This window comes from Coturnix japonica, chromosome 2, assembly GCF_054131305.1.
Source record: "Coturnix japonica strain WE chromosome 2, WE-NBRP24, whole genome shotgun sequence".
Classification (NCBI taxonomy): domain Eukaryota; kingdom Metazoa; phylum Chordata; class Aves; order Galliformes; family Phasianidae; genus Coturnix; species Coturnix japonica.
In genome coordinates this window covers 1,850,413-1,869,272 of record NC_140664.1, presented here as the reverse complement: position 1 = coordinate 1,869,272, position 18,860 = coordinate 1,850,413, and the positions used below count along the sequence as shown (strand labels likewise).

Sequence of the window (18,860 nt, the reverse complement as noted above, 5' to 3'; positions counted from 1 at the left end):
GTGGGGTAAGAGGTGAAAGGTTTGAGAGCTGCAATTCCAAGGTGCAGTGGTGAAAATAAATGCCTACCTGTTACCAATATGACCTCTTCGGCACAAGCCATCTCCTTCTGAAGTAGCAAATCTTCCCCATAATCATGAGAACACACACAGACCCTCAATCGCATTTTCAGTATAAATGAAATTCAGGCATGCAATCACATAGCTGAAATGATATGCAGATGTCAGCTCATGTTTGCAGCTTCCCATGACAGCAGTACTGCCCCATGCTTGGGGTACAAGGCAGAGTTCTCCCAAAAGCCTTCAAAACAAACAAAATACCCTACAACAATAACAAAAGAAACTACCTGGCCATAGAAACCAGCAGAAACCTCACTGTGCTCAGCAGATGTATTGCTCACCTCTTGCTGCTTCAAAAGTTCAACAGCCCAGCTTCAACCGCCAGCTTGGTTCCATGCTACCATGGACAGATCCAGCAGTCAGACACAGATTTATATTTCTAATGTTCCTTATGTAAGCACTCCTCCTCCATTCATCTCTTCCAGGAATAACCTACTCACAGAACCAGGTTTTCAGCTGAAGATGGGCTACTCTTAATTGATCATTACCAGCATTATCCTTTCCATTTTCTAAATCCTCTAGCAAAATGCTCAGTTGTCCAGGTTTGCTTTCTAAGGCAACAATGAGCAACACAAACCAAGAACAATCTCTATAAAAGCAAGAAAACAAGATTTAACATGACACGTGTCTGCAAAGTGTTGCGCAGTTAGGACCAGGGATGCAAATATGGGAAAATACTAGAGACAAGGAACAGATGGGATTTATGCCATTTAAATCAACTAACAAGCTACAGCACACAAAGGACAGAGGAATTGAAGTTTAGGGAACGATGACATTATACTGTGAAAAAATATTAATCAAAGTCTGAATTTGTTGGGTTTTTTTTTCTTCCAAGAGGCAGCTCAGCATCCATCCGCCTCCTTTGGCAGCTTCGTCCTTAGCAGTGTTCTCTTAGAACATCCTGACAAAAACTAACATTGAGTTTCTACAGCCTATATGTAGCGGTGACATTTTTATTCTGCTTAATTGACTTTAAAAAAGAAAAAAAAAAAAAATAGAGGAAAAATATCAACTTTTGAACTACCTAAGAGCAATAGCTTTCTAGCACTGAATTCTGTTATCTAAAACAAGCCCTGAGTCTTAAAAGCAGCAACTTTGCCATGAACAAGAGTTCTCTGCAGGCACCTTCTCTTGCCTGCAAGGATGGTAACTGTTTTCAAAGAGATAAATTTGACTTGTAATCTGCAAGCTATCTTGCAGCCCTTTTAAACAGCATGATCTGCATTCCTCCCGGAGCAGCACTGCTGACCTTCACAGTATATTATTACATTCACTGAATACCCATACTGGACTTGTTGCTGAGGAGTGCCAATATGAACAACAATTAACGTTCAAGACAGTAACTCCAACAAAAAAGGAAGGACAGGACTAGGAGTAATATATATCTTAAGATACATTTTCTACTTTCCTTATTTTCATGTATCCACAGGGGCTGGATATAATTACTGAACTTAGTAATTTACAACCTACAGCAACGGCGACTACAACTCTGCAAAAGGGAAAAGCAAACTTCCTTACATTTACCTATTTATTGTTCAGTTTAAAGAACAGAGCTGTAGTCATTTACAGCTCTGTAATTCTCTGAAGCATTTTGATCTTTGGCATGAAGGCAGAAGTGCCTGATTTTAATATTCGCATTCAAACAAAGCACGTTTCAGTGCTTAACAGGGACATTTTGATGCATCAGAAGATGTCACACCTTTGCGATCCTCAACAAGTGCCATGTTCTGAGAATTAACACATCATCACTGCTTTGAGAAGCAGCAAAAATGGACCAAAAATGGAATAGACGTTGATAACTTTTGGCCAGAAAATAAAGCAGATTGCTTCTCAAGAATGCATTTGGAGCACAGCTTCCCAACCTCACTGCAAACAGTGCCATATAATCACTTATAGGCAACAGGGGCCTCTATCAAAATTTACTGAGTGCACTAGAGGTTTTCCACTTCATTTCGAAGTACTTTAGCTCAGTGTTTTTCAGCTTGAAACCTGTGGACTACATTTTACTACAGTCCTTTTTCAGGACACCATGACAACAAGTCTTTCTGCCCAATAATCTAAAATGTGAAATTATAAGGCACCCAGTATCCTAAATAACACAGAGAAGCGATGTCTATGCCTACACAATTTGAAGGGAGATTGCAATGCTTCTGTGAAGGGAGTATTTTAGTTCTAACTCCAAATTTTGGAGGAATGAAGAAGGAAGAATGTGACACTTTTTCCAGATCTTATTCCAGCTACATTTTTCAATCACCACATTTATTTATGTTTTCATTTATTTCCTCTAGATCATATCTCAACTGCAAACAGTTTGATAGAAAGGAGGGGAAAAAATCCCTATAAAGAGAAATGTCACAATTTGGGGGGTTTTCAGTCCAGAGGCAAAGGCAAGGAGAGTGACATAAACACTGACAATAGATTTAATAACTCATAAGTAGATGATGAGCTGTCTCGTGAATTGAAAAGTTCATATTGGAAAAGCAGAGAGAACAGACACTTTTCGTACTTTGCCTCACTATATATAGGCACTGTACATGGCACCAGAGAAGCCAGATCTTACAGATCTTTCCTGGGACAAGGAAGCCCATTGAGCTCTCTCTGTGTCAAGAGACTTATAATAAAAGAGAGATTTCAGCGTGAATTTTGGAAGTAACAGGACACGATGACCTAATTCCACAAGAGGACAGCTTAGATCAAAGTTGCTGATTGTTACTAGTTATTTCCATTTCCACCTCCAAGAGCATTATGAATGGCCCAAACCAAGCGTGCTGTGGAAAGGCACTGGAGGACTATCAGGAAAATAGGTGGTGAGGGGGAGAGAGAATACTGCATAGATAAGACTAATGAGCAGCGGACCATGTTAAGGAAGATCAACTATTCGTCTGCTAAAACAAAGATCAGAATAAAAAGAAAACAAATTGGTAGAGCAACTAATTTAGAGAGGAGAAAGGAAAGGTATTGCACAAGGAAAGCATGGTGGACTCTGTTGAAAAAATGAAAATGTGCCCTGGATACAAGACAAGCTACTTACAGCTAGAGTTACCATTGCACTAAAGCAATGGGGTTGATCCCATTGATTCCACTTGAGTCTTCCTACAAAAAGTGTGATCATAAGTTATCAATGTTTTAAAGAGAAAAACATATCTTGTCTAAAAGGCATTCTCCAATTGCTTACCTGCACTGAGGGGAGAAAAAGGCTGAGAAGAAGAAGAGAAATGAGGCACAGAGACGAAAAAAGATACCCATTAAGGCATAAAGTAACTCAAGATAGTGTGAAAATACAGTGGACGTGCAAAGACAGCACAGGGAAACCAGAAGGGTTTAGGCTCAGCTAAAATGAAGAACCTCCAGCCCCAACCCTAAAGAAATGCAAGTATTATTCTGGAGGAGGAAGAGGGGAAAAAGAAAGCATCAGGACTTTGGGCAACTATCAACCTTCCATTAGACAACACGCAACAGCTCTAATGGCACTCCCTGATTCCCAGTTTTTTGGTAGTCTTTCTGCCATGGCAGACCACAGTGAAGTTACAGCAGAGCCTCCTAAAACTCCAACCTTGACACCAACAGAGAAGAGGGGTCTTAGTCCCAGAAATCCCTTTTTTCTTCTAGATTTGGAGTCAGGCATTTCTGAGAGCAAAATTTCAGACAGAAAACCAGTCAGGTTATTGGCACAGCTCATATCCTAAATTCATCTGGACATCTCCATCTACCAAAATCTCTGCTATCTCATTGAAAACATCAAAAGGAGCTACATTAAAAGAAGTGTGGTGGATGCCATGTCCCTCAAGACTTTCAACGTGAAGCTGATCAGGCTCTGGGCAACCTGATTTAGCTGTGGCCATCCCTGTTCATTGCAGGGAAGGTGAAGTAGATGGCCTTTAAAGGTCACTTCCAACTCTATGGATTCTATGATTCTATCACCTCTGGAGGCTCAGAGATAACAATATATCTGAAGGTAAGAAACTGTGTGGAAGCAGAACAGACTCACTTCTTGCAGGTGACTCTTAAGAGACAACCCAATACGGTCTACAAAAGCATCATAAAAGTAGCTTAAAATGGGACACAGTGACCCCAATCAACTCTGCCAAGTCTGCAGTTTGTGGTAAGAAGATCTTGAAAAAATTTCATACAAGTCCATCTTACTCTGTCCGCCTGTTCAAGGACCATTATAAACTACTCCTCAAAACACCACAGATTTTATTTAGCCAGGAGCTAAATGCTCTAAAAATTGTTGCTTACCAGCTCGACCTCCAAGAGATCACTGCAGACATCACCTCACTAACATAAGCCTAGTTAAACACATCAGCTAGCACTAAAACATCCAGTACCTGCACGGTTGGAAGAGTAATTCAACAATACTGATCCTACTTAAGGCAAATATCATCCCAGAAAGTTATTTTCCCTGCATTTTCCTTATGATGTCCATGGAAAATGATGGCTGCTTTACTTCTGCTGAAGACCCCTGAAATATGCAGGGAGAGAAGGGAGGGGAAGTGGAGAGAGGGGTATGGAGAGGACCGTTGAATTTAATGATGGACCGCTCATAAAGGATAAGGGCACTTCAGATGTGAATGTGATGGAAGCAGACAGCTTTGGGTAAACTATTCAAAATAATTTTTGGAATTCATTGCTAAAGGCAATGAATTCGACAAGAGCACGAGTTGTAACACGGACTGATATAGCAGCACTTTGCCTCTAACCAATGTACTGACTTTTTCCTGGGAAACTATTAAGAATTCAAACAATAATTACAAAAAGCCAAGATAGACAAAAACAAGGAAAAGTCTAATTGCTGCATTTGAGCTATTTTTTTTCATATTCTTCTTCTCACTGCCAAATGCTGAATGATCCTGGAGATACAGAAGAGATTTCGCAGAGAGCAACAAAAAGCAAATTGCAAGTTAGGTATTGGCTTATATGACAGCAAGCCTCCCCTCAAACATCTCAGAAATGCTTTGCAATCACACAGGGAAAAGGAGGGGGAGGTTCACAACTGCAAAACAAAGCTGAGACATCAGCAGCTTGTCCACATCCAGAGCCACTTGCAAACAACAAAAAAACTGGTTGCAGAGAAACCTAAAGACTCAGCCTCTATAATCTAAATGGGAATAACACTGACCTACTTTCCAGCACACATGCAAAGCTGTTGGAGATGCTATGAAGAAAGGCATTGCAGAAACCTAAAGCAAGACTCCTTCAGATATACAAGAATAAGGTTATCGGTGTAATGCAGCACTGCACTTTCTACAGAGGAGGAAACAGATAAGAGATCAAATAATGCACAGCGCTAGACAACTTTTTGGAAGAAATGGCTTTAAAAAGCATTCAGGACATCCTCTTGCAATTGGTGCCCCAAATCTTAAATAACCACAAAATGCAAAATTAACCTTTTTTTTTACGTGGTAAAGATTTTCTCTGGAAGAACCCCATGTGATAACCTGTACGGAGCTCTATTTATTAGCTTAAAATATGGCATTGAGTGGATACAGCCAAGATTCTCATTGATATGAGAATAAAGGATTAATCAGGTCTTGCGTAATTCAAAGGAGGCCTCTATGGCAAAGTGGAGCAATGTATAAAGAACAGAAAATTCTCTAGCATAATGAAAAGAGGTCTCAGAGATACTGCACAATATATTTAGCTTTGCTAGGGAAAAGCAAAGCTGGGCTGTTAGGATCTTTAAAAATGACAAAGCTCCTTGCATGCACTCATACGACTGCACAAATGGAGCTAAAGCCTCCATCAAGATGTCCATTACTATTAATCCTGAATTTTCCCTCAGCATTTATCAACACAGGCTTTCCAATTTTCTGTTGCAGAATTTAGGCCCCGTGTTCCTATCAACTATGAAAAGACATTCTTTTCTCAAAACGGAGGAAAAAAATAACCACTCTTGAAAAGAAGGGGAATTTAGGGAGCAGAATGTGAGCGACTGTGCACAGATTGCCCAAAAAACAGAACTAAAGGCGGCGTGTCCATAAGCAAAGCCTTGGAAATGTGAAAAATATCTTGCTGCATTGTACCAATTGGTATTTGGTCCATTTATTTTAGCCTCAAGATGGTACTTAAAACACTACTGCACAAACCCACAAATCTCTGCAGAAGTTCACTAAACCACAGAAACAAGAAAACATATACCCAGAAATACTCTCAAAACACATCTTGCTTCAGAGTGGACTGTCATGGAGTGTATCAGGTTGGATATTAGGAAAAATTCCTTCACAGTATCATAGAATGGTTTGGGTTGGAAGGGACATTTAAGATCATCTAGTTCCAACCTTCTTGCTATATTCAGGGCCACCTCACACTAGACCAGGTTGCTCAAAGCTCCATGCAGAAAGAGTAGCCAAGCAATGGAACAGGCTGCGTAGAGAAGTGGTAGAGTCACCATACCTGGAGGTGTGCAATGAAAGGGAGATTGTGGCACTGAGGGACATGGTTTGGTGGGGATGGCTCAACAACTGGATTCGATGACCTCTCTTCCTTAGACAAGCAATTAACCATTTAGAATGCATCAATAAATGAAAACACACTTGCAGTCCAGCAGCACACAGAGGCATAAGTTGCTTTTCTGGTGATGCACCTTTAAGACATTGTGAATCCAAAACACTCAAAGCCAAGGGCTAATGCTTCTCCCAGTCCCACCTACCTTACAAATACCTAATACTGAAAAGGTAACACCCAGCATGGACTAACCCATATCCCAGCCAGATTGCCCAGAAATCAGTGCACCAGGGGATATTTCTCCATCCTCTAAACAGTGCAGCAGCACTTGAAGAGCCTCTCTTCAAAGACTATTTCACACCTTCATTGCTCTCACTCTGAAGGCATTTTTCCTCCCACTCCAATATACGGAAAAATTTGACAGCTACAAAAATGTAATAAACCAACCAGTCGGCTTATATATATATTACAGTTTGAGAAAGATGAAAGGCTATATTGTTAAGAGAGATAATTTCAGCAGCTTCCAGAACGTAGCCTGTGCATACACAGAAGAAAGGGAACGGAAGAAGCTTATATTTTGTCTTGTAAATTCCCTAAAATAACCCAGCTTCTGATCCTCAGCTCACACCAGGAGAATGACACTGAAAAGACTAATAAAGAGCTGCCAAACATCTCATAAGGACAAAATACCTGTGTGTTCATATTGCCTCTTGCCAACCCATTGACTGAAGTGCTATGAAATAGGGAAAGTTGTCTGCTTAAAAATCAAATATTCAGAAATAGAAGGAAGCAAACACACAACGATGATATTTTGGGTCATTTGGGATAGAAAGCATCACATTGGACATAAGTGGTCAAATAATGATGAGCAGTAACTAAATGGCTACAGTACCACACTATTATTGGTACTGGTAGACATAAGCAAGACTACTATGTCTCAAGGCAGAATAAAACAAAAGCAGAAGTTGAGTTAGGCATTTGAACAAAGGAAAACAAGCTGTAACTTTTATAATAATAATTGGATCTAACACAGCATTGGAAAACAGATGATTAAAGACAAGGAAAGGTCTCCGCACATTCAGATTTACATCAGGCCATTCAATCTATTTGATAACAGTAGCAAGAATCAATCACTGCTGGAGAAGAAGAGAAATTTTCAGAAAATCTCATGCTTTCTAATTTCAGAAGCCAGTTTTAACAGCTACAGTAGAATACTTTATGAGAGTTGAGACATCATGACAAGTTGGCAACCCGTAAGATTTGCATTTGCTATTGTAAAGAAACTGGTATCAGACTTGGTGTTCAGTTTATGTATATACAGAATTATAGAATCATTAAGGTTGGAAAAGACCATTGAGATCATCTAGTCCAACTGTCTCTCTCTCATATATATATATATGTATCACTTGATTATAGAAATCTTGAGACAAGGGGAATTTTACATTTCATAGACTAGCAAGAACACGGTTGATATTGCCCATTATCTACTCCCTGATCACTCTTACAGAAGACATCTCTTTCATGTTGATAACCCATTTTCTGACCGCTCTTCCATCACCCCAACAACCAAATTTTCACCCAGTCTGCAATCTTACTCAGAGAATTGAAAAGTCTCACTCTGGGAACAGCTTTCAAAAATAGATTTCTTCAATAGCTTAACAGAAGAACAGAAAGAAAGATAATTTCAGATGTGCCATCAAAGGAATTCAAGAAAACAGCAATTTCTTGCTTAAAATGGGGTTGTATCTCTGCAAATTCACTCCATGGGGCAAGAATATCCTGGCATCTGTGACTAAATAAAGCAAACAAAATAGTGACAAAAAAATTGATGTCGAAAGGGACCACCTGGGATCATCTAGTCCAGCAGTACTGAATTGTACAGTAGTTGAACTGCGTAGCCCAGTACTCCAGATGTGCTCTCATCAGTGCAGAGTAAAGGGGGAAGACAAAATGCAGTCTTACAAATGGCAAATAGCGGTGAATTACTTCCTTGGAGCTGCCTGATACGCTTTATTAGTGGGGAATGTGGCTTATAATGTTGGGAAGAGCACTGCCAATTCACATTCAGATTAATATTTAGGTTTTTCATAGTGTTTGGGCTTAAAATTCTCTGTTTTGGTCTTTTATCCAAAGAATGACCTTCCAGTAAACCAATGGGGGATTAAAATATTGGCTTCTGTGTCTTCTCACTCATGAGGTTCACTTCCATTCTGAATCCTCCCATTCACCACCCTTTACCATAAGCCTGTTTTCCAGTGCTCTCTCAATGAAAAACACAACCCCCAACTGTAGCAGATCAATACTTTAAATCATGGAATTACTGTTTAATATTTATCATATGGGAGCAAATGAGACGTAAGTATTAAAACAAAACCAAGAAAAAAGAGGTTGGAAGAGATGTGTCACTCAGTACAGGTCTGAATTGAAGTGATACCCATACTTTTATTTCTCCTGAATTAGAAACTCTACAAATATAAAGAGTCTCAAAGAGTCTCTTAAGATTTAAAAATGACAGTATGGAAGAACTTGTACTGAATTAAAACATGCAGGAAGAAAAAAAAAATGAATTACATCAGTGGAACAGTCGTTTTAAGAATTCATGTTTCGGTTCATTTCACTCACAGCCCAGCATTTGCTTTCACAATCCATCACAAAGACCACGGAGAATCTGAAAAGGCAAAAGAGCAGCAAAATGGGAAAGAAAAGTTATAGAATCGGAGCACAAACTAAAGGATATTGGGAGTATTTCACAAATTTATTGCTTGAAAAAGAACATCCATTCTTCCTTCCTCCCATTCTGCAATATAACATCCTTGTTCTTCATTCTTGACCGCCATTGAACCCCTTCCTTTGGCATCCCTGTCTCAAAACGCAGTACAATGGTTAGAAAAAGGACAGATGAATGCACATCTGTACTCAGACCTTCAAACGAAAGGAGGATCTCCTCCTGCCTAAGTATAGTAATTTGATGATGTATTTGAAAATACATTAAAGGGCTAAAATGCAACCAAACAAAAAATAACGACCATTGAACAAAAGCAGTCACAAACTGAATGGCTAAGGGATCCCAGAGATTGATTTTGTGTCATCTTTTACATAGAAAAGAATATTACACAAAGAGGAAGCCTGACAGATAAAATAAATTTGCTTTGGTTTGACTCTTCCACCCCAATCAAACACTCATGGAGTGAAAGGCACGCTGTGTGAGAAAACAAAATAGAAGAAAAAATAGCCACAACAAGCCCAATGAATGAAATCGTTCTGCATTTCCACCTAATAAGGGACTGAATAATAAACTTCCTTATTAAAAAAATACTAAAATAAGCACTTATACTAAAAAGACAGCAAGTAATACAATACGTTCCATCCCACCAACTAGGAAAACTAGAGGGCACCTTTGATGGAAAGGGATCCCCAGAGGTCTGAGTGAAGTCTTTTGCAACAACATGGGCAAAGACATTTGGAAGCCAAATCCTTCATCTACAAGCTAGGAACATTAGTAATTGACAGTCCTACAGGACCTCCAAAGAGAATATTTTGTAGAATACTTTAATATTATGAGTAAGAAAGACAAGAATAAGAAGGTGCTCATAGAGCTTCAAAATGGGATTTTTTACTATCACTCTCTCTAAAATTATCAAGTGCTAAGAAGGACCACACTACAAGCTCGCAAGCAAAGTTGTGATTTGGCTGGTTAATCCATCAGTGAGTATTGCCCAGCTCTAATTTCCCATATACACAGCCCACCACAGCGACCAATATTTCACAGGGAGAACCACCATCATAAGCAAAGAAAACCCTTTTTAATGAAAAGAAAAAGGGCATAATCCAAGGCTAAAAAACATTTTGCCCCCGCCATTGAATCTGTGGGATTATGCATGCAATTCCTACAAACTTCACATCAAGACCTTTTAGGTATTCAATCATTTTATCCCTCTGTTTTCATGGGTTTGGTAGTAGATTCTGTGTTTTGGGGCTGAAAGTTTCAGCACAGAATTTATTTCACAGCTATTACAGGGTACATTACACTAATTACAAGGCACATTATAGCTTGCTATGTAGTGCACTGTGATAAATCATACAGTGCTATGGTCCATTGTAAACACTGCCATACATCTCTGGGCACTATTGGATGTTTGACCACTCTCATAAATATGAGCATTTCTGTAGTACAAGTATGGTTGGCTACAGAGACTAATTTATTACAGTTTTCTTTCAGAGCATTAACTGTGCAGTAAATAATTCTCTACCTTTTGAGGAAAAAAAAGAAAAAAAAAAGATAGCTGAATTTTTTAGTTCTGCAGTGTCAGTACTATTTCCCCTTCAGTAACATACAATCCTTCTGCACTGTCCAAAAGGACAGGTATCATGTCACATGGAGATCTATAAGGAATCGGTTGGAATCTCTCCTTGATACTCCACACTTCCCACTGGCACAGGAACCAACCCACGTCTGTACAGACTTCTCTTATACTGCCCTACCAATCCCATGGTGATTTCCAAACATCTTTCAACAGGAAACAATGTTAATACAAGTATAGCAAGATATTGCTGAGGTTGCATGAGCAATCCCACAAGCAGGACAGAGCCAGCAAAGTATCACCTCTAACATAATTGTCATTACATACACATATACTGCTTGCTTTCTTCCAGCATCGAGTTCCCTTAAGATACACACAGAATGGTCCAATTTGCATGCATTATCCACCAAGTGAATACAGGTCCCTGAGCAAAAGTAACCCCACAAATAGGTTTCTCCCTCTCTGAAGCCAGGATAATCCATACAGTTTTCCCCAGCATGCTCTTAACATGTACTACAAGGACCTTATCCTCTTTTACAGTACATACAAGGCTAAATTGGGTAAGGCCATTGGATTGGCAGCCCCCCAAGCTAACCACATTGTTTCTGCTAGATGTTTATCCCAGAGCTTGAATGTTCCAACACTTATTGCTTTCAGCATGGTCTTCCACAGTCTATTGCATTGCCATACTTCCCCAGAAGCTGGTGCACAATAAGGGATATAATATACCCATTCAATGCTATGGTCTTTAGCCCAACTGTTTATGAGGGTATTCTTAAAATGAGTTCTGTTATCTGACTCAGTTCTGTCTGGGGGTTCATGTCACCAACAGACCTGTTTTTCGAGACTTAGTAAGGCATTACAGGTAGTGACATGGGGCACAGGAAATGGGGCTCGAATAGAAGAAAACACCAATGCTGTGAGCTGACACCAACAGCTTGATTAACACCCAACCAAAAGCTGCCATTCAGCATCCACAAACTGTCCCGTTAAGAGAGCACTCAAATGCCAAGGGTCAGAAAACCTCAATACTACAACTAGACTGGAAGATCAAAATGCAGATGAAAACTGAGTGATGACTGATATTAAAGACATGCACACCAGCCCCAGGTGATGAGATCAGAACAAAAACACTCCAGCCACTGCAGTATGAGATAAACACCAAAGCATGCTTGCACATAATCACAGCAGTCCCAAAACCAACAGTATTTCTCCAGCTTTTGGGCACTGAAACTTTGGGTAGCAGTTTCCAGCTCCTTTTTCCCAGACACCCCGGAGGCTCATGAATTACTATGGGCAAAGATCCAAGAAAAACAAGGCTATTTGCCCAGACATCTCCACTGAGCACAAAGGAAAGACTGGGCAGCGGTTAGATGCCTGCAAACCAAAAATGAGTGAAATCCATAGCCTCAGAACTCCCAGAGGAGCTGGGTTCTTTCCTTCTGTATATAAATTTATACTGTGTCCAACTGCAAAGGAGTGGTGGCCAAGTTGTGAGATGCAAGTAGAAAGTTAAAGACACAACAAGACATTGCCAGAGTCTGAGAGAGTGGACAGTACTTGTTGGCTCACAGATGCTATTAGAAGATGCCCACAGGTATCCAGTTGGGTGATGGCTGCAGCTGCATGCCCAGCTTAGAGCATCTCCCCCATCACTCAACTGGACAGGATAAAATGCCTCTGACACGAAGAGCAGCAACCAGTCTGAGCACATTGCGGTGACTGAGCAAAATGAAGCTTGCAGAGCATGTCCTGCTGCTAGCCAAAAGCAAAGGAGTTCAGAAAACAGCATCCAGTCCAAACAGCTGCCCTGATGCACAACTGCCAAGAGCTGCCTCCCCCACACTGAGAGCAGGGCTGGCAAGGAGCTATATTATTTAAAACCTGACTCAAGTTCTTCGTCATTTTTAATACACATCATTAGACCACATGCGGTGAAAGGATAATGCAAGGGATGTATTTCCATGTTAAGAGTACTCTTTTGAAAGTTGAGAACCAGCAAGTCCACAAGCAAGGAACCTCTGTCCACAACAAAACGAGAAAATGCCGAGCAACCCAAGTCATCTCTTTAACAAAGGGCTTTTTTATTGCTGCAATAATAATGTTTCCAGCTTGGCACTACTGAGGACACATTTAAGCACAAGTGGATGAACAAACATCTGGTGAATTAATGCACTTCTAGCAGCCCAGTTCCTTCCCATAAGACACGCCAGCTCAAAAAGCATGATGACTAGACCAATATGGTCAAGATCGTGTCCACTCATGGTAGATGCAACCATGAAGTTATCTTAAATTGCTTAAATCATAAACCCAATTACAAGATATCCAATATGCTGGTTGATACAAAGAGATTTGCAAACAGGGATAAAAATCCACTAATTGTAAGAATCACGGAATCACAGAATTGCTCAGCTTGGAAAAGATCTTAAAGATCATTAAGTCCAAACGCTATTTAACCATACTACCCTAATTGCCAACCAAACTTGCCAACCAAAAAGGAATAGAGCAGATCTTCCTGTCTCTCTGATCACTCTTTCTGAGCAGAATTTTTCTCTTAACAAGTTACTAAATCACCTAAAGATCTGCTGGACGTGTGCATTTCATGGGGTAACACCACCTTCATTTTAACCTAAGCCACCTAATCTAAGAGTTCTTTTAGACAACACAGGGATGTATTTTGAACCAAAGCTCAGTGTTCCATTCGAACAGCAGCAGCAAGAAAAAGGGCAAAAAAGGCCACTGAAGGATTTAACCTTAAAAGACAAGAAAGTCAGCACCAGTTTTACCAGGTCACGGCTTTTCAGAAGTTGAGATTTTGTGTTTGTTTTCCATTCATTAGAAGGACATGCTACTGGCAAAAAAACATGGGCAAATTATAGGTGGGTTCATAGCACAGATCTCTGCCAGTGAACTTCTCCTTGGCTAACATTAGATAGTTCATAAACCCTATCACATCATCATCACATTTGATTTAACTACATAACAGAGGCAGAAAACTCTGTGACATCAAGATTAATTATGACATAATAGAAAGTCCATCGGCTTTCAGTCCTGCAAATATTAAATATCAGTTCTCAAAAGCAATTTCAAAACATGCTCATTTTTTCAAGGGAGAGAACTGTTTATCCTCTCAATACCGTGACTCAGCTACTCTGATTACTACCCAACTTCCCCCACTCCCCTTGTTCTCTTATAATGAGATTACAAAATAAAACGATTACAGCATATTGCAAATAACACATCAGCCTATAGATTCCACCCCACAACCCTATTCCTCTTTTACCATATGTAATTACCCACTAATTTAGACAGTAAACTCCAGTGGTTTCCTTTTATTATGGCCACCCTATAGCAGAGTTTGCTGCAAACACACAGCACAGAAGAGACAATAATGTGAGCCCTTTATGAGAGGTGCTATGATGAGGGCATGCATTTGAGAACAAAGAGAAACTGGAGACACTGGTGTTGCACCCTTCTTAAAAGGGTTCTATCCCCATTTTGGTTGATCATGACACTTCTAGTACTGACTGGCATATGGTGATCAGTGGCCAATAAATACTAATTGAGGGGTTTTTTTGCAAACAAGGTAGCAAGGCATGGAAACATTGAAAAACAGGTCATGAGGGAAAGGTTTTAAACTAAAAGAGGGAAGACTTAGATTAAACATTAGCAAGAAATTACTCAGAGCAATGAGGCACTATAACAGGCCACCCAGAGAAGCTGAGGTTGCCCCATCTCTTTAGGTGCTAAGAGCCAGAGTGAATGGGGCCCTGGGCATTCTTATCCGGTGGGTGGCAACCGGCCTATGGCAGGGGGAATGGAATTAGGACCTTTACAATTTATTTGAATTCACAATATACTTCAGTGATCAGTTCTTAAAGTTTCCAAGACAGGTCCTTCTGGTTTGAGCAACACTAGATCATTGTGAGTAATCATGCACTTGAGGACACGAGGATTGATGACACGAGTCAACCCGTGTAACTGCCTTAAAACAGCAAACCATGAAATCATCTTCCAAATGCAAAAATGCTTTCTAGGGTTTGATGTTGGATCTTGGGATTCTGGAGACTACTCCTGTGAAATCACTGCTTGACTCCTTTTGCTCCACTCTGTGGCTGCCAACAAAATGCCATTCCATATCTGCATTGAATTATTTATTCTCCCTTGTGATCCATGACTTGTGAATAACCACTCACAACTATTACCATTCTTAGAGTGAGAGAAAGGGAGAGAAAGAGGAAAGGTCCGTGTCACAGCTCCATAAAACAACCCTGAATTTGCGAACAGGTCAGACAGCTACCACCATTTGGCTAGAATATAAATACCATTACCTTTAGGATCTCTAAACGCAAATGTAACTCACAACAGTTCCTTCTTCTCTGCTTAAATAAGAGGACATCTGGACTTGCCTCTCTTGCAGAAACCTCACAGAACACTCAACACAGCTGCAGAAATGCTGACTGCCATCCTAAAACAGCACAGAAAACCTGTCCGTATGTAGAGAAGGTGTTTTAACACGTACAGAAAAAAAATCCAAAGCTGGCAAAGTGTTAAGCTCATGGATGCAGCTAACTCAGAATGTGCTGATGTGCCCTGAAAATCAGAGTCTGAAGCCAGAGCTGCCAAAAAATCTTGCTTGACACAGGACAGATTCATTGGCAGCTCGATGCATAAGTTAAGGCGGTGCACAAATGTCTTTACTTCTAAAACACTCTTGATTTTGGATGCCCGCTTTTTGCAAACTCCAGGTGAAACAATAAAAAAAAATCAATCCCTCTGCTTTTTTTAAAAAGAGTAAATGCATAAAGAAATAAGGCTACATTGCTGATCATGCCATCTCATGCAAAGCTCAAGAAATGATACCAGTGTTCACATCTAGGGATGGAGAATGTTCTCTCTAGTTGCACGCTCTACAATGTCAACCCAAACTACGTGAGTGACATGGGAGAACATCTTCCTTCTTTCTAGGGGAAGACCAGGGACCAGTTGCATGGAGATGACATTTCTCAAGGGAGGCAACCAAAGAAGCTGAGAGTGGCAGTTCTTTCAGTGCCTAAGAGATGAAGATGACAACCCAGTGAACCACTCATCTCAACATACAGCATCAACGTGCATTCAAACAAAGCTGTCCTTACAAGGGAGGTTTGCTACACCTCTGTGGTTATCTTGCTCACCAGCAGTAATGCAAGCTTTGAGATGAAGAGAAAAAGCAAGAGATGTGACTGGTGTTGAAGCCGGTCCTGTTAACTGAGAGAAAATCACTACACAAGTGAAATCATACTTAAAATTAACCCACTGCTTCAACATTACCCAAGGAACTGGTCTGAGAAACAACAAAATATGCTAATAGCCCAGTAATGCTGCTTACTGATATAAGATGGATGCCGTACAGAAAATTAAACCTCAGGTCATCCCAAGTAATGAAGTTGTGGGTTCACATCATATTTGCTCACAACATCGGAAGCAGCTTTTTCTGGGTCACCACAGCATTCACATGATGACAGCCAGAACAGCAAACAAAACACCCTTCTACACACACAGCAGAATCCTATAAAGCATCACAATGGCTGAATAACCACAATGTGGAATGAAGATACAGGAAAATATGCTAGGAGAGGAGCAACCCAAGTCCACTTCACTACATCTATGCCCTCATATATGCCTTTGGACAAGCAGTGCATGGAGTTGTCTCTCTGGACCTTGGCAGCCTGATCAGGTGGTTGGCAGCCCAGATCAGGGCAAGGAGGTTGGAACTAGATGATCTTTAAGGTCTCCTTCAACCTAAGCCATTCTATGATTCTACAAATGCATGGAACAAGCAGGGAGAGGGCAGTCAAGAAATGTCCAAGAGTATGGAGACAGAACTGGTTATAAAGATGGATGGGTGGATGGGTCAATGCATCAGTAGGAGCCAGCACGCTGCCAACACCAGCCAGGGACCATCACCAACAGTATATCTAAGTTTGAAGGGACTTTCACACTCATCACGTTTTATGTTCTCCATAATCCACACCACCAACTGCCAACTTGCACCACCCTTGCTTGAGTTGGGTGAGCAAGATGTATTAAGATATGGAGGTGCCTCATCATTTAATCCACCTCCCACCACTAAAAACATCTGCCCCATCATTTGCTTAACTTGAACAACTCCGAAGTGGTTTCTAACACATTGGTCTGGGTAGCTCCCAAAGGCCACATTCCCACACCACCAAACCTTTCTCCCATGCAGATGAAACCACGCGTCAAAGCAAGAGTTGGAAAGGGAAAACTATGAAGCTGAGAAAATACGCCTTCAGCAAAATTTGCTTTAAGGCATGACTAGTTAGCACTGAAAGCCAAATACTGTAGTTTTCAGCTCAGTTCCATGTAGGAAGATGCATTACGTCAATCCTCTCCATCCAAATATGGTGTTGGGGTCTACTCAGGAGAGCAGTGATACCACTGATGCTCTTTCAATATACTATTGCAAGGACATTCTGGGGCAATAAGCAATATCATTTGTGGAAATCTCATCCAAAGCAAAAAGGGCATCCATCCAACTGATTCAACATTGCTGCTGCTGCAGGTAATGTTGGAACCTGAAGGAATTACTATGCAAAGCACTGCTCTCTCCCTAAACATGAGCCTTGCAGGTGATGAACCACAGCTGCTACTTCAAGGAACACTACAGACAAGCCAGGTAAATCCACAGCTGCTTCATACATCCTCAAGTGCAGTGGTAAACCATACTGAGGGAAAACTAAAAAGAACAGTTCCAGGAAAAGCCAACAGTGCTTTGCTTCTGCTCTCTTGGCCAAGAACGGAGTTGCCACTTGTGAATCTGTTGCTGAAGCAGATGGTAAATCCCCTGGGAGGTAACCTGTGCATCACAGAATCAAAGAATTATTTAGAGTTGGAAAAGATCACTAAGATCATCTAGTCCAACCAAAGCATGCTTCACTGCCAGAATCAGTCCTCTGAGCATCCAGGAGATGCAGGACCAGCAGTCCTCGGCCTGCTTTTCACTCTGCATGGAGGGCCCAGCCAGGCTTTACTCACTTTGGCAAGAAGAGGAATGCCAAGTCAAACTCAAAGATCTACAGAACAATGTGATTCTCAGTGATTTCAGGGAATTTTAAGCACCCATGTTTCAAAACACTGCCATTATCCAGATTTCTTTTTTTTTTTTTCTGTACACAGCTAGCTCTAGACATCAAAGACATGAAACCATCAAATGACAAGCACAGCAACAACAGCAGGGAGCACAGAAATACGGCTGGAGCTGAGACACCTCCAAGATAAGAGTTGCTCTCTATATGAGTCAAGCTAAAGCACGACGCACAGGGACTCCTTCCCCAGCCTTGCCATCATATCTGAACATAGAAAGGAACATATCACCAAATCTTGCTCACTAGCTTTCTGTAGGATGGTTGTGTACTGTCTGGCTTGGCATAAAAATCAAGGATGTGGGAGTGAAAAAAGACAACTAGCCAGACCACCAGCTATGCCTGAGTAGGTAAACAGGTGGCTTTTTAAGTGAGTTAGATAAGTGGTATTTCTAATCACGTTAGCAGAGACACTTAAAACAATAACTCCTGGCAGGGTTCTATTTTGGGGAGAGTTTAGAAAGAATAAAAGGAAAGCTTCGTTTTAGAGAAGGTGGAGCTGAAAACTGGGCAGCTTGATTTAGTGGTTGGCAACCCTGCCCACAGCAGGGGTTGGAGCTCAATTACTTTTACAGTCCCTTCCAAACTAAGCCATTCTATGACTGTATAAACCATTTCACATCTCAATTACTTTTCTAAAAATGGGCATGTGAAGCTTTAAAGGTGTTAAAGGGTTTTAAGACTTCCAATTAGCAGAAGTGCATAAGTAGACGCTACCATTGGTTGCAAGGTATCTGTGATGGGGTATGGGAGTCATCTGTTTCTTTTAATTGTGCTGCTTTCTTTAGGACTCTGATCTGGCCATGGGAGGCACATTCTGGCCATTTCAGTTTGCATTTCATTTGACAGAACA

The 18,860-nt window shown here is 40.7% G+C and overlaps 1 protein-coding gene across 25 annotated transcripts in view; it reads right to left on the bottom strand.

Moving 5' to 3' along the window:
- Nucleotides 1–18,860, bottom strand: part of TSNARE1 (t-SNARE domain containing 1) — a 416,856-nt gene that overhangs the window by 361,191 nt on the left and 36,805 nt on the right. For 4 of the 25 annotated variants that reach the window (XM_085536901.1, XM_032442927.2, XM_032442929.2 and 1 more), the window contains one exon: nucleotides 9,133–9,229. The exons of the other annotated variants lie outside the window; for them this stretch is intronic. The gene's annotated coding sequence lies outside the window, so the exon portion shown is untranslated. The remainder of the gene's footprint in view (nucleotides 1–9,132; nucleotides 9,230–18,860) is intronic. 25 annotated transcript variants of the gene reach the window in all.